The following is a 15,619-nucleotide window of genomic DNA, read 5'->3' as shown; positions in this document are numbered from 1 at the left end:
GACCAGACACAGGCAAAGGGATGAAGAATGGAATGAAGGCAGGAGGCTTCTTTTTCCTTCCTTCCTTCCTTTCTTCCTTCCTTCCTTCCTTCCTTCCTTCCTTCCTTCCTTCCTTCCTTCCTTCCTTCCTTCCTTCCTTCCCTGCCTCCCTCCCTCCCTCCTTCCTTCCCTCCTTCCTTCCCTCCTTCCCTCCTTTTTTCCTTCTTTCCTTCCATCCTTTCTTCCCTCCCTCCTTCCCTCCTTCCCTCCCTCCCTCCCTCCTGCCAGGTAATCTACCAGCATTCCCAGACTTGGAATGTTTATTCTGAACTCCAGTAAAGCATTCCTCATGAAATATGTGGAGCAGTGCTGACTTGTCGTAGTTTTCCTAAGGCAGCTATCACTTTTGGCCATGCTGTGTGCTTATAATGTCCTAAACTGATCCATTTTCCCAAACTTTGCTTACTTAGTCAGGGGAGGGAGACAACCTGATGCTTAGTATAGTCCTGGAGTGAAAAACCAGAGGACAACATTCCAGTTACATTGGTGTATCATGGAACTTGTCTCATTGCCGTAAGCAAACAGTGTACTAACAACCCCGGCAGCCTGCACCCAGTGTGCGGGACCTGTCTCGGGTTATTCTCACCCAGCTACTGAGAATTCCTGTGAAGAACTGATGTGTCACAGCCCTGCAGCTCCCTGGGTCGAATTCCTTACACTTCATAGCTGTCCAGCATAGTGTTCTCCAACATCAGCCAATTCACATTAATAGAACACTTTCATGTGATCCAGGGGGAAAGGGGATCCATACAGCAGCTAGGAGTGAAGGAGTGCAGAAGGTTATAAAAATCAGGGACAGACTGGTATATTTTCATTTTTATTCTAGAAGAAAACTGGGTAAGTAATTTCTTATTAGTTCTTTAAAATTTAAAATGTCTAGGCTCAAAATAGTTTCCTAATCATGTTTTAGACATTACAAAAATACAAAGGTAGTGTCTTATAAGTTACAGAAACTTTCCTCCTTACCAGAAAAAAAAACAAACAACAAACCAAACAGTGGCTCCTTTGACGTTCTATAGCTTCATGATCTCTTGTATTACTTGTTTTACAATCCACATAACCTATAGAGTAGTCTACAGGATGATCTCTCTTTAGTCAGTATCTTTCTAAGATCAAGAGGCTGATCATTAAATGTGCATGTCCTAAAATAGCTGGTTTAAAAACATGTTACGACATTACAGACTGTAATAGCTGCTTGCAAATGCTGGAGTTTTTAACTATGGCTCTCTTCCACCGTTGTTATTTTTTTAATAAATAGTTCTAGGGATTTGTTTCGGGAAGGATTGCTTGTTGATTTGAAGTTGCCATGTAACAACAAGAATGTGTGTTTCTTATGCAGAAATTCAGAGATAAAATTAGCTGGCTACTCACTAGAAAGATTATGCAGGTGTTTGACGATGTTCTTAAGTGAGAAATGACTAGATGTTCTGTCCTTTCATGCATAACAACATTTGCTTCAGGCTGTAAAACATAACACTGAACATGTGTATGCAGAACATTGCCTCTGGTGACCCACACCTTTCATAGATCTTCAGGTATTTGAAGTCACTTCCAGCCTTTCCCACTAGGAGAACTAATCAGATTATAATATTTCACTCATTTGAGATTAACAAGAATTTGAGTATGTTATTATTTTGAACATTGATGGCATTATGTTGAAATTTGTTGTCAACACAGAAGACCATTGCCACTTCAATTTTATTTATTTTTTTTAATGAGCAGGGTGTATATTCCCACAGTGCTTTGGTATGTTTTGTATGTTTTGGAAACTGTTTTCAAGTATTCTGCCTTTAAAAAGAGGTTTATCTTCAGGCAGAAGCTAACAATCCTATAGACAGATGCAAGATGATAAGGCAGGCATGCTTCTATCTGTATTAGAAAGTGGGTATTTCCTACCAAATCTGATCTTATCGAAAAAATAGAGTGCTTATCCCTTGAATTCTTTTCTCATGATACATTTATTCAGGATCAAGCTGCTGGCTACCTAGGAGCAGACCTTTTTCCCTTTACACAGCCCAAGATTTGGGTTAGAAACCTGCTCTACAGGTAGGAGTTAAGAAAAAAATCTCCATCCCTTCATGTCAAAACTTTTAAATTATAGATTCTGAGATTAATTAAGTAGATGCAAATACATACATCCATAAATATTATTTTAAAGGGATTGTGGAAAGGAGAAAGTGTGAAAGGCTGGTAGCTGGCCTATGGGCCATGGATGGAAGATTTAATCTTCATTGACTTTTCAGTACCCTGACTTTTCAGTACTCTTTTCGGTACCCTGCCATCTGCATCTACAGCTACAACCACCCAATTTTCCACCTTTAAAACAGAGATCTGTGACAATGACAGGCTTGGACACCCTGGCTTAGAACACCAGTTCAAAACCATTCAGCCTACTGCAGAAAAGAAAGAAAATAAATGCCCCCATTTCCAACCTTATACTTGGTACTCACAGTTATGCCTGCAGACCATTTCCCACTTATACAAAAAAATTATTTACATCGTAAATTGCCTACTTGTTGTTTTGCAGGGCTTGATACAAAGCAAGCGGGATAGAAATAGAAATAGAAGCAATAGTTTGGAGAGCTGCCAGAGCAGGCAGCGGAGGGGGGAACATCACAGTGTTAGAGAATGGCACTATTAGAGAAGAGCAGCATTAAAGAATGCTTTTATGGTGGTGTTAGAGAAGGTTTGAGCTGTAATATTGGGCAGATTTTAGCCAGTGCTGTGCTGCCCTTTCAGTGAGGGAACTCAAACCAAACTTTCACATTGACCACTGGCCTTTTTTCTGGAGATGTGGGTCTTCATTCTGAGGGAGGTAGGAGCAACTAATCAGGCGTCAGATCAACCTCTGTGTTTTCTGCTGCCAGCAGAACAGCGTTTGTAGAAGCCCCTTAAGTCTGTAACAAATCTGAAAAGAGTATAATTTTACCCTGTATCTATGATCTAAGCTAAAAGCTAAGCAAATAGCTTAAATTCAGTTATTTCTACATTCACTTGCAGCAACTAATGGTTTGAAGAGTTGCACTGCTGACAGCCCGTATAATAGTAGAACCACTCCAGATTATAGTTTTTATTTTTCTTGACATAATCTTTTTGAAGCACTGGCTTCTAAAAATCACACAGTGAAACAAAGTTTGATTTAATTTTTGTATGTTTTCCTTAGAACCTCCTGAATTCAGGATATCAGTTGATTGAGGTACATATACGGAATATACAAGGCTCAGCAAGTTTGACAAAATACTGAACTATATATTCTTGCCAAATTAAATTTGTCATATAATGCTAGTTAGGACTTGACAGGCTCATTTACTTCTCTGGTTTCACAGCAAGCGTATGATCCAGCTTGGGCTCTTGGATCTTGGTGAAACCCAAAACTCAGCCAGCTCTGAGTCCTGGATGAGGATATGTTTGTTTGCTTCGTGTGTCGTGTGCTGTGGGGAATTTTATAGGACTGTAACAGGACTGTACATAGATAAAAGGTAAGACCAATTTATTCTGTTACCTAGATAAATTGTGCTTCTTCCAAATACATGTCATCAGAAAAGATTCTCTGATTCATGGCAAGCTGACTGGGTGTGTAGTGTAAACACTTGTTATTGAAACATGATGCTAATATTTATTTTGTATGTGAATGGTTGATGGATTTGAAACAGAAATATTTTAGAAGGAAACAGGACCAGAATAATTGTAAGAAAGCAGAACCACGAGATAATGTCCTTAGAGGCAATGAAAGAAAATAGAAAACTTTATTAGCGAGCCAGCGCTACAGCTGTTTCTGCCAAGTAGATCTGACTAAGGAATTAGTCAAATTAGACCAAATGACATCTATTTTCAACAGAGTTCTTTGGGAAATAAGATTTCAGAACATTTTCTCCCATTCCCACAATGTGCTTCCTTCGGCAGACCTGTAAAAAATATAGCTATTTTGGGGAGATATACACTAAGATAGAGGAGGATCCGTCCCTCAGCCCTGTTTTCTATGATTATGTGAAGTGTCAGCCAAACAGCACCATTTCTGTGCACTGAGGGTTCTGTGTCAGTTTTCATTCATCCTCCAGAAGAGGCAGAGAGGATGTGTCTAGATCTTCTGGAGCAAAACCAGGTTTTGATGGTAACACACACGGGCATCGTGAGCAACTCCTAGTTGAAGCCAGAGGTACAAAGTTTGCTGCAGTAAGGGGAGGGGGGGAAAAGTACAAAAAAAGCAGTTCATGAGTATCAAAAGCCTAATTTTTACAGCACAGCTTAATAAATCTGCACAGCTTAATAAAAATGCCTAGATTTTATTGTACCCCGTTTTGTTTTTCACATGGTATAGACTGAATTCTCCAACGCTTCCAAGGGATGTGTGTGATGTATTATCCATACAGAGCTGTCTTTCACTTTTGTTACTATTAACCTAGTATAATGTGAGCTGTTGACCTATTTTTCATCCTCACAATAAAAAGCTTTTGATTAGACTATAAAGATTTCTGTTTCATATTTCTGTATGTGCCTGTGTATTATATGTGCGGCATATTGATACAATTGAAACTACGGTAATTATTATTAACTGTTGGAATAATTTTGCATGACTACTTGTTACATTGTCTATTACTCACAGTTTCCGTACCACTTCCAACTGTAAACTGAAAATTATACTTAACCACTTTCTTTATGAGAAAAAGCTGATTTTACCCACAAATTTGGAGCATTGCACAATTTTATTGAACCCATATGAAAATCCCTGCATGAGCAAGGGGGCAGGAGGTTTAAATTCATGGTCTACATAAAGTTGTGGGTTTTTTGAGTTTCTCTCATAGACTCTCAACTCATTGCACTGTTCATATCAAAAGGTGACGTGTGTCAGGAGCATTGAGTATGGAGATACTCTTGCATTCTAATAAACTAGCCTGAACATTTCTTAATTGTCACACATAGAGTATTTAGGCCCTGCATGAAGACTTGGCAGCCCAAATCCAATATTCAAACCATGACACTATTAAACCATTTCTACTGGTAAAATATTTCAAGAGTTTTGGAAGCTTCACTTAAGCCTTTTGCTTAACATATCTTACAATGTCATCATATCTTTCTGTGGTAAGTTCTGTTCTTACATCTGAAGTTTAAAGAGGTTTGATTAAACATGTAGGCTATAAACCTTTTCAGAGAGGAGTGGTTTTCCTTTCTAGATATATAGGACTTCACCAAGAAACCCTGTAGAGTTTTCTCATACAACAAAAAAGAATCACATCTGCATACATGAAGATTCCAAACTTAATTCACTTTAGCCCATTAATTACAGAAGGTGGCACTGTGTATACTTCAATTGTACATGAACTTTGAACTGGACAAACAGTTGTAGGCCTTATTTTGTGGTCACTGATTTCAAATACTGTTAGTATCCACTTTTTTGGGTACTAGTGACTGATACTTAGTTCCCTACTTTCTGTCATAGTCATGTCAAGAGTAGAAGTTCTGTATTTTTCCATTTACTAATATCTCAGAGTGCTTTGTGATTAAAAATAATTAATGTTACTGGGAGACAAAAGTGCCACCTGTAAACTTGCACGTAGCACCAGCCTAGGCATTCCTTTTAATATTGGCTCCTGCTCTAACAGGAAAAGCTGTTTTTTGCCAGCAAGTCAAGGATGTGCGGCACAAAAAGGTGCTTGGGTCTTTAATATCCAAAAGAGCCAGTCAGAAGGCTTGCATAAACATGTAATATTTCTACCTGAAAGATGAAACCTCAAAAAAAAATCTGACAACCAAAAAACTTGAGTTCTACTTTTCTTGTTGAGCTGGTCTTGTGGCATCATTTAAGGTATTGGTGCAGACTCTTGGGACTTAGGACCCCAATGAATTACCATGTTTACTTTTGAGTCCACATCCAAATATAGATCCAGTCACTGGATTACAGTGATAGCAGTGATACCTTTTGTCATTTTCTTAGGGATGACAACAGCTCCATGACAATGCACAAAGAGATAAAACAGTAATAAACAGAAGCCAACTGCAAAATCAAATTTAATCTGTCAAATTCTATCTGTTGTAATGACCAAAATCAAAATAACTAGAGCCAATGTTCAGAAAACATTATTAGATTTTGATGTTAAAATCTTACTGAGATGAAAAGGGAAATTCCCATCTTTACGAACCGGGCTGCTTGCAGACTCAGGAAGCCAATATTGCCACCATTTGCAGGTGATTTCAGAAGATTCTTTTCCCAAATTTTAATTCAGTATTACAATCCCTGCTGAAAAATGTAAATACAGTGCCTAATTATGTATAACAACAATTATTTTATGAGCCTGGTTTCCAGTGAACCATCTCCAAACCAAAACTGAGATTGAGTTCAAGTACTGCAAAGCCTGCGACGAAGCTATTCACTGATGTTGAAGAACTGCCAATGGAAAAATATACCTGTAAATTAAGAGTGAACTTCTGAAACCGGATATTGTTTATATTAGTGGAAAATGATGACATGAGTATAAATAGTGTAGACCCAGCAGGACAAGGCAATATGTTATGAGTTTAAATCTGTCATTAGCAGAAGCTGATTAGGTTTACGTCTGTCAAAAGGATGAAGACTCGGGCCATCTGTAACAACAGTGTGCAGCTTAGTTAACTTTATCTCCTCCAGCCACCATGGATCACTAGGACAACTTCCCACCAACGTGGCATTAGATCATCTTTCAAAAAAGCCACTACCTCTAAGGCGTACATCAAGAGCTCCAATTTAGAGGAGCAAAGGCAGTTTAGGCACCAGTCATTGTCCACAGATCATCATCAAAACTTCAGGGACTGTCTTTAACTGACTTCTCAATCTTGTTTTTCATGCCTGTTTAGTTAAATCAAAGCAGTCAAGGGGGAAAATAGGTTTATAATTTGCATTCATATTCATCTTTAAACATTCGTTCATTACACTAATTTTAAACATTGTAGCAGTGACAGAGCAATGGTAATGCCAGTAAGAAAGCATTCTTGTTATTATGCAATTGTTATCCTTTGAAAAAAAAAGCACATACAATTATTTTAACCTTACTTTTTTCTTTCTTTATGGTATCTTTAATGATACCTCCGTGATGTTACTGTGCAGAAAAATGTTCTCGACTGACCCTCACAAATTAGCCTAAGGAAGTATTTTGGTCTGGTTTAGCCTTGAAATGTGATGGAGTCTCTCTGCGCAGGGCTAAATCAGTGTAACACCCTTGAGAAAAGTCCCTAATCCAGTCCATATTCCATGTAAAATATAACCTATTGTTTTAGAACAGTGATATTAAATCAGTAATCATATCCATTCCGTACTGATATTGTGAGGGCTGAACACTAGCCCTAGTTTCCTGCCTAGTCCAGGATAACACAATATATTAATGGCCTAATCACTCAAGCCCTCTGTGCCTCTGTTTCTGCTTTTGTAAAATGTCAACAGTGTTGTCCCTCTTTGTAAATCAGTGAGGAATTTGCAGAAGTAATACCACCTAAATGCTTACAGTACATCAATGTAAGTGCTGTGCTTACTTAATACAATTATTCTCAAGGTGCAGAAAATTGAAGAAACTCAAGTTTCATTTCAAAGTAAATATTTTGTCAGCCAACTTCAGGGTCTTTGTAAACAAGACTCATGTCTTTATGGAGACTATCTTGACTACAAAGTTATTTCAGATGTCAGTGACTCACTTCCCAGGGTTAGTCCTGCAAAGATCTAATATATTTACTTGGACTAGAGTCTGAAACCTACCCCTGCTCTGACTATTCATAAACTGGTTTATGTTCAAATCTCCTGAGACAACTATTTTCATAGCCTGCCCTCACTACTGGTAAAATACAGCACATCTGGGATGAGAATAATGCTCACTGCTAAATATTCAGTAGCCGAGTTTATAATCTCATTTTTTCTCACCCAGTGATCAAACAGCTATTATGAAATTATGAAAAACGGCTTCAGGCTAAATGGTGTCTAACTAAGGTTGGAGAATATAATCTGTATAGCATATATGCATTAATATATACATAATATGTAATATATTCATGTGTGTATATGTGTTTGTATACATTATGTACCTGTGTTGGGTCAGCACCAAAAATCAATAAGCCCGAGGAAAGTCTCTGAGTGCCGTAGACTTTCCAGAAGCCCCAGAGTGAGTCCTCTCCTGTGATATTTGTGTGGGCATGAAGGGTGTGTGAGCATGGAGCCCAGAACACAGCTGCGAGCTGCCAACTCTGACATGTCACCACACACCTCAGGCCAAGAGAGGAGGGGCTGGAATCCCGCTGCCACCCGCCATCGGGTGAGACAGTTGGCGACAGCTGGTTCAGGCTCCCCAGCTAAAGGGGAGGATTGTCCCGCTCTGCGGCCTCACCTGCAGCACTGCGTGCAGGTCTGGGCGCCACAGGATAAAAAGGATAAAAAGCTACTGGAGAGTGTCCAGAAGCGGCTACGAAGTTGGTGAAGGGTTTGGAGGGAAAACTGTGTGAGGAGTGGCTGAAGTCACTGAGTTTGTTCAGCCTGGAGAGGAGGATACTGAGGGGAGAGCTCGTGGCGGGAACAGCTTCCTCACAAGGGGAGCAGGATGGGCAGGGCTGAGCTCTTCTCTTCAGTGACCAATGACAGAACCCGAGGGAATGGCAGGAAGATGTGCCAGGGGAGGCTTAGGTTGGACATGAGGAAAAGGTTCTTCACCCAGAGGGTGCTGGACACTGGAACAGGCTCCCCAGGGAGGTGTCACAGCCCCAATACTCAAAAAACAACTGGACAACACCCTCAAACACATGGTGTGAATTTTGAGCTTGTCCTGTACAGAGACAGGACTTGGACTTGATAATCCCTGTGGGTCCATTCCAACTGAGGACATTCTATGATTCTATGAAGAAGGAAGAAAGGAAGGAAGGAAGGAGGAAGGAAGGAAGGAAGGAAGGAAGGAAAAAAGGAAAGAAGGAAGGAAGGAAGGAAGGAAGGAGGAAGGAAGGAAGGAAGGAAAAAAGGAAAGAAGGAAGGAAGGAAGGAAGGAAGGAATCCCTGATCTGAGCAGCTTCTCTGCCTCTTCTCTCCCATTCTCCTCAGCTCTCAGAAAACCAGACCCTGTGGCAACTCTTGGCTCTCGCTTGTATTTCCTCTGAGTATCTTGGCCAAGGAGAAGAGAAAAATAGGAATGCACGGAGAGATGAAACAGGTAAACACTACAGAGGGGACAGCAGAGAAAATAGTTTGAAGGAGAAAGAACCTAAAAAGAGGCAAGAAATAACTCCCCTTGTGATGCATTTTTCCCATGCCTTAAAAGTGCCTCTGGAGATGTTAAACCAACTAGTCCCCACCTCGCTTATGTCTCCTTTTCTGACTCAACATAACATGGGTTTTTGTCTCTCTGAGTTGTGTCCCACCATCCCCAGTGCAGTGACTGGTCACCACAGCAGGCAGACTGGGAGCAGAGAAATCCATCCTTCACCTCAAACCTCCCACCACTCCTCCCAAAACTGCCCCAAGTCAGAGTGCTGTTGGTCCTGCCTCATCTTGGAGGTTTAGGAACAGCGATCCTTTGAGTGACAGACTGTGCATTTAGAGCATGAAAACACACATGCGCTCTGCCAAGTTGGCTCTGGACTTGAAATATACAGTCATATCTGTCTCATAATCCAAATATGGGTGAGATATTTTTTCATAAATCATAATCAGCTGTTTATAGAAGGCAGGCAGTAATAAGAAGGGAATAATTAGCAGCCCTGCACAATGACAGGCACAGGGTGACCAGGTGAGCCTCCCCTATAACTCCCAAGCCCTGTTAGCTGGTTGTGGCATTACAAACTTAAATACAAAGCCTTTATCCAGCTCTCCGTTGGCAGATATTCTATGTGGACAGAAAAAGAGTCAGTGCTGCTGTGCAGAGCTGTGTGATTTGTCTGGATCAACAGCCTTCCCACCAAGTTAAGTGCTGCATATGGAATCTGGTGAAAAACTGCTGGTGTAAATGTGGTTTGGAAAGAGAAATGCTCCAGTACTTGGATGTTATTTTTTAGATCATACATATCTTGAAAAATACTTTTGGCATCACTTTTAAAGACTAAGTCCTATGCATTACTTTGACATCTTCAGTTGGTGCAAAGAAGAGGGAATATATATGTGCTTGAAACACTTAATGCACCGTGCTCCAGAGAAAAATTATTCAGATCCAGGTGTGGATCACACCTGCTTTACTATTATATGCTGGAATTGCCCTGTGTTTCCTTATCCACACTTCATGCTCATCCAGGGACCCATCTTTTCTTGATCAGATGAAGATCTAACTGGGGGACTCAAACTAAGGGAAAACACAGCTCAGACTTAAAGGTAAGCTATGTAGTGGGTTAATGAGTTAGATTCAGGTGTGGGCATTGAGCATCCTTGTGGGACTGGGAGCTAAAATACAAAACTTACCTGAGACTCATGTTTTCCAGAGAGGCATTTAAGGGATGAGCAGGATACCCTGTGGTGTCCAGTGTGACACTCAAAATCTCTTTTCAGCAACAGAACCACACCTAAGATTTGCAGAATCACTTTCATTTATTATTGCACGAAACTATCTAGTATTATGAAAGTTCAGTTAAAAGCTGAAATGACTGACTTATTTTTTTTACATCTGGGAGAATATTCCTAGGTAGAATGTAAAACAAAGTTAGCCCCCCCATGCTGCTTTGGGCAGGATACCTTCTGGTGGAGGCTTGAACAACATTAACTCAAATTCCAGCATAGTCTGGCAACTGGAGCATGCTGAGGAAGCCAGCGCTGACATCCCAGTTCTGCCACTTGGGGTTTTTATTATTATTATTACTATACCTTAGGCAAATCAATTAATCTCCAAAGAAATATGAGTCCTCTTCTACACCATTTGTGCCACAAATGTTTAAACATGTTTAAAATGTTTAAAGATTTGAAGGAGGAAGGAGGTACTATCCTGACAGAGAAAGGTAAAGTCTTGCAGAAACTATGTCTCTCACTACTTTCTAAAATCACTTGTAAGGGTGCTATGTATGATAAGGTGGTCACATCTTTCTATAAGTGTTATCATTAGCATATCCAAGTATGTCTTTACCATGAGCCTGAATAAAACTTTCCCAAACACTTTAGCTATATGAAGAGGTTGAACCCCAGCAGAAGTCAAAAGAATTTTGAATCACAATGTTGGTTTTTTTCCAGGTTTCACACTGTAGCAAAATAATTCCCATTCAGTTCCACCCCAAACACTGTGATTTTGCAACCCAACCACCTCTGGTGCTGCAGTTGAAACCCCACAGTGCACTGGCATCCTTTTAACTGTCTTAATCTGTTTTTATAAAATACTGTTTTGTCTCTTAGTAGCAGGTACTCACAGTCCCCCTGTTTTTTTCTTTGATACTTGCACAGTAAGTGGAGCGAATCAGCCAGGGCTGGGCTGCATCAAAGACCCATTTCACTTGCTGTCCTTTAAATCCTCATTCCTACCCTGTATTCAGTGGTGCAGCCCCACCAGACAATTTCTGGTTATCCTGGGGGAAGGGCAGCAAAACACCGCTTCACAACTCGCACAAAAGGCCAAGCTCAGCTTTTTGTTGCCAAGCGACCTCACGATTTTACAGCAGATCCAGCTGCTGATGTTGCTAAGCAACATCTTTCCCGTCAAGTTGTGCACTTTTAAATCCTTACGTGTTTACTAGTTCTCACAGGGTTACGTTTTCCCTCCCAGATCTTGATATTTGCTCTTTTAGAATCTGTGAGAAAACAAGGGGTGAAGGCCTATCATAGATGAGTCGTTCTTGCAGATCTCTATGATATTGTCCTAATATGCAGAAACTATGAAAGATTTCGCATTAGTTACGTCAACATGAGAGAAGAGAGAAATTCTGAGCACCTCCCCTTTCTTCTCTTACCTGCGGGAGTAACTGCTGTGCAATGGCACACTCAGTGCTTCTGCAGAGCTTTGCAATGCTCTATGTGTAGCATCAATCGTGAAAGTAAGGAACATAAAAACATTTCCCCTTATTTTGGCAGTATTTATACCGTAAAGTAAAATGAGCTCAAACTAAATTGTATTACATAAATACCTAAAGTAGCATGTATTCAGTATATAAGAAACTAACATATCTGAGCAGCGTGTGGTTGGTAAGCATACCAAATATTGTGTATACTAGGATTAAATTTGATCACTCGTGACAAATTATTTGGACTTACTGAAATGCCTAACTCATTAACCCACCACATAGCTTACCTTTAAGTCTGAGCTGTGTTTTCCCCTAGTTTGAGTCCCCCAGTCCTCCTGGGTTAGATCTTCTTCTGATCAAGAAAAGACGGAGCATGAGGTGTGGATAAGGAAACACAGGGGAATTCCAGCATATAATAGTAAAGCAGCCTGATGTGAGCACTTATATCATGAAATCAAAGAGAACAAATGGAGACATCAGAGGATGAGGAATGCTCTTGCAGTTAGTGGTTTATGCAAACTGGTTTGAGTTCATACTGGAACAGAGCAGAAGAGCAGCACCTGTGTAGGTGGGAACAACTCACAGTGAGTAGGTGCTGCTCGGGTTGGTTGGGATAAAACCTGAGTGTATCCTCGTTTAGACATGAGAGTGGGTCAGAAGTCACGATCCACTACCAGAAGGTCCTTTTCCCCAAAGTCTGTCCCAGACAATTGTTGTGCAAGGCAGCTTCTTCACTTTCACTTTGTGATGTTTTCTGGCCTTAGCTTTAGAAATGGAATAGCACCAAATATGAGTTCGGTTTCTGTTTAAGAGGAAACAATGTGGGTAGCAGGAGTGAGGATGTATTACCAGGCTTGTGTTTCCTTGAGCTCCCACAGGATCCCTGTTTGTAAATTCATGGCAGAGAGCCCGAGTGAAAACTCTGCGTAATTTGTTGTCTATAGGCAACGAATTTTACAATGTCCTCTTTTGTTTTCTATGGTAGAGCACACTAGAATTTTGATTTGATGAACTTCAGCTTTTCTGGATTCTGAAGCAAGCTGGGGAGACCAGAGAAAAGGGGACATGACAGCTACTTCCACGTCTTCTAGTTTTCCAGTGTCACTATAGATCTTGCCTTTTCCATCTTGAACTCTTAGAAGTATAGCAAAGGTTTATTTGACATATTGTATTACCCACACACCACCAAAGTGACTCGTATATACTTTATGACCTGAAAAAGCTCAGGGAATACAAGTAATTTATTTCTGATCTGTGGAATTCTTTGATCAGTAACAGTGGCTTAAGGTGGTATAATAATGCTGGAGGCTTGAATTGCTGGATCACAAACAAGACTATAGAAGTAGTCCCTGACCTTGCAACTGTTCATTCAAACTCTTCCCATGCCTAATGTTCTCCAGCCATATGTTTGTAGACCAAGACTTTGTGGAAGAGAGAACCACCACAGGAAAACCAGCATGGAGTACGTAGCTACCCGGTGAAATTCCTGCCTCTTATTCATGTCAGATATGAATTTGTCATGCCAGAGTCAGTCATGCTGCCCAGCACTTCTCTGAGGTGTCACTCACAGGTGACAACTCCTTTGCTGTGTGGCACCAATGAGCACCACTGGTGTCTACAGAAACTGGTTAATCACGTGGAGTTGCCACTAATGATAAACACAGTGTCTTTTGTTATCGGCCGTCTTTCCGAGCACCCCTTGGTGGAAGCATTGCTGGAGCGGACAATGAGCATTAATAATGACAATTAGTGCAGCCATAAACCAGTACTTCTTGCAACATCGCATTTCAAAGGGTTTTTGTCATGTCTCCACCCTTCGGGATGATTAAATGGGAAATTATTTCAGCATAACCTGAAAGGGAACATGAACATTTGTTAGCAGGTATTGCCGAGAGCTGTCGAGAGTAATATGAGAAAATTAAAGACAAACACATAAACAAACTTGAAAACAAAATGCTGAATAGATATTCCCCCCAATACTAATTTTCCCTTGAAATATATCCGTGCATGTCTTCAATGTGGTGTTTTTACTGTTTGACGGTTTTGTGGTGCAAGAAGCATCACTTAAATCTGTAAGCCAAGGCACAGTAGAAGCGAAGTATGTTTTAACCAAAATCCATTTTCTCTGGGGTTGCTTTTGTGAAAAACACGAGTGCTGGATTTACAACACGCAGAGCAATGGCAGGATCCCAGGAGCCGGGGGAGGAACTTTGACTTGTTTTCTTTTCTTGCCTGGGGTGGAGGCAAGTTGGTTGTTCAGCAGGTTCTGAAGGTGGGTCCCTGCAAGAGAACCCACAGTTCATGTCAGTCTGAGGAGAAGTAGGAGGAAAATAAGGTGAAAACCTGTGAGGTGAAGATGGAAGGAAGGGTTTGAAGACGTGCTCTAGAAGTGTCAGTGAATCCAAAGCTGCAAGATTAATCAAGGAATGTAAGTGGAAGGTTAAACATTCTCTCACTCGCTTTCAGGAAAGCAGGTCTTTTTCTGCACAAGTACTAAAGTCTTTACGGGCTGATCAGACCAATTTGTTACCAGTGAGCCATTTTCAAGATATGTAATGTTAAAATAATTTTAATAATGACATGTAAATTTTAAAAGATAGTATAGAAAGATGAGAAAGATTATCTTTTGGTTAACCTATGTTTATTTAATGTATGGATTTTTAGCATGTTTATAATGTCTATTTGAAATTCTATACACATAGAGCACTTGTAGTTTGCAACCTAAGTAACGCTTGTGCATTAGGAAAATATTTTAGAAATAATGTATGTTAAAAGGACTGCAATAACATTGTAATCCGAAAAATTATCATAGTTACTCCGCAATGTAATTCATGAATTATTATTATCATGTCTCATTATTGGAGAATCTATAATGACTTTATTTCCTATTTATGACGTTTATCTTCATTGTTAAGCAGCTGGTAATGCAAGAATTGTGTGACAATTGTGAAATTTCATACTCTAGGGAAAGAAAAAGGGCTGGGAAGAAAATATCAGGGGCACAGAAATGCCAATATACAGGTTGTTTAAAAAAAAAAATGGACCAAATTTCAAATTGAAATTACTTCAAAATTGGGTCCATCTTCTTGAAACACCCTGTATTCACTCCTATACTATAGCTATACTTTGCTATAGCAAAGTTACTATTCATTTTCTGTCCATTGAAACCTTAGTTATCTGGTCTAATAATGTGAGAATATTTTTATATCAATACATATTTAAAATATTATGATCTTCACTTCTTTTCTTGGAACATTGCACTGAGCTGGGCCTGAAAACATTTGGTTGTGCACATTGCTTCATGCTGGAGTACTTCATACTTGGGAATAGTGATTGTGAAAATATTACATAGAACCTTTAATTTAGTTCAGTGCTATTTTAAAACAGGAGAGGATTTGGCAGTAATCTCAGCAGACAAAACCTGGTGTTGCTAATTAATCTCTAAAAGTGCAATCCCGGCCCCAGGGATTTCAACAGGAGCAAGTTCAAGCACCAATCTATCCTCTGAAGATTCTCAAGTTTAAACAGAGCATGGCACCAAACTTTCCTCTCTCTCCAAGCCTCCTGTGAAGAAAAATAATCTTTTAAGTTTAAAAAAGTGTACTGTAGGAATAAGTAATAACATTCCTTAAAAGCTTATATGCTTTCCTTGGCTAACACACCACAATCT

The 15,619-nt window shown here is 39.9% G+C and overlaps 1 protein-coding gene and 1 long non-coding RNA gene across 16 annotated transcripts in view; one reads left to right on the top strand and one right to left on the bottom strand.

Annotated features, from left to right (window-relative positions):
• Nucleotides 1-268: 268 nt before the first annotated feature.
• Nucleotides 269-12,546, bottom strand: LOC135579740 (uncharacterized). Its single transcript, XR_010473382.1, has 3 exons — nucleotides 12,237-12,546; nucleotides 1,411-10,530; nucleotides 269-795 (listed from the first exon to the last, which is right to left on the bottom strand). It is a non-coding gene; the product is annotated as an uncharacterized LOC135579740 (long non-coding RNA).
• The window catches only part of TACC2 (transforming acidic coiled-coil containing protein 2), a 140,735-nt gene continuing 128,493 nt past the window's right edge, over nucleotides 3,378-15,619 (top strand). For 12 of the 15 annotated variants that reach the window (XM_021291993.2, XM_065066832.1, XM_065066831.1 and 9 more), the window contains exon 1: nucleotides 3,378-3,518. The gene's annotated coding sequence lies outside the window, so the exon portion shown is untranslated. Of the gene's footprint in view, nucleotides 3,519-9,082; nucleotides 9,192-14,220; nucleotides 14,378-15,619 lie in introns of those variants that run through there. The other 3 variants (XM_065066824.1, XM_065066819.1, XM_065066820.1) reach the window with 2 other exon arrangements.

The sequence above is a fragment of the Columba livia genome, chromosome 6, assembly GCF_036013475.1.
Source record: "Columba livia isolate bColLiv1 breed racing homer chromosome 6, bColLiv1.pat.W.v2, whole genome shotgun sequence".
Classification (NCBI taxonomy): Eukaryota; Metazoa; Chordata; class Aves; order Columbiformes; family Columbidae; genus Columba; species Columba livia.
Note: the sequence above shows the minus strand (reverse complement) of the source record. Positions and strands in the feature narration are given on the sequence as shown.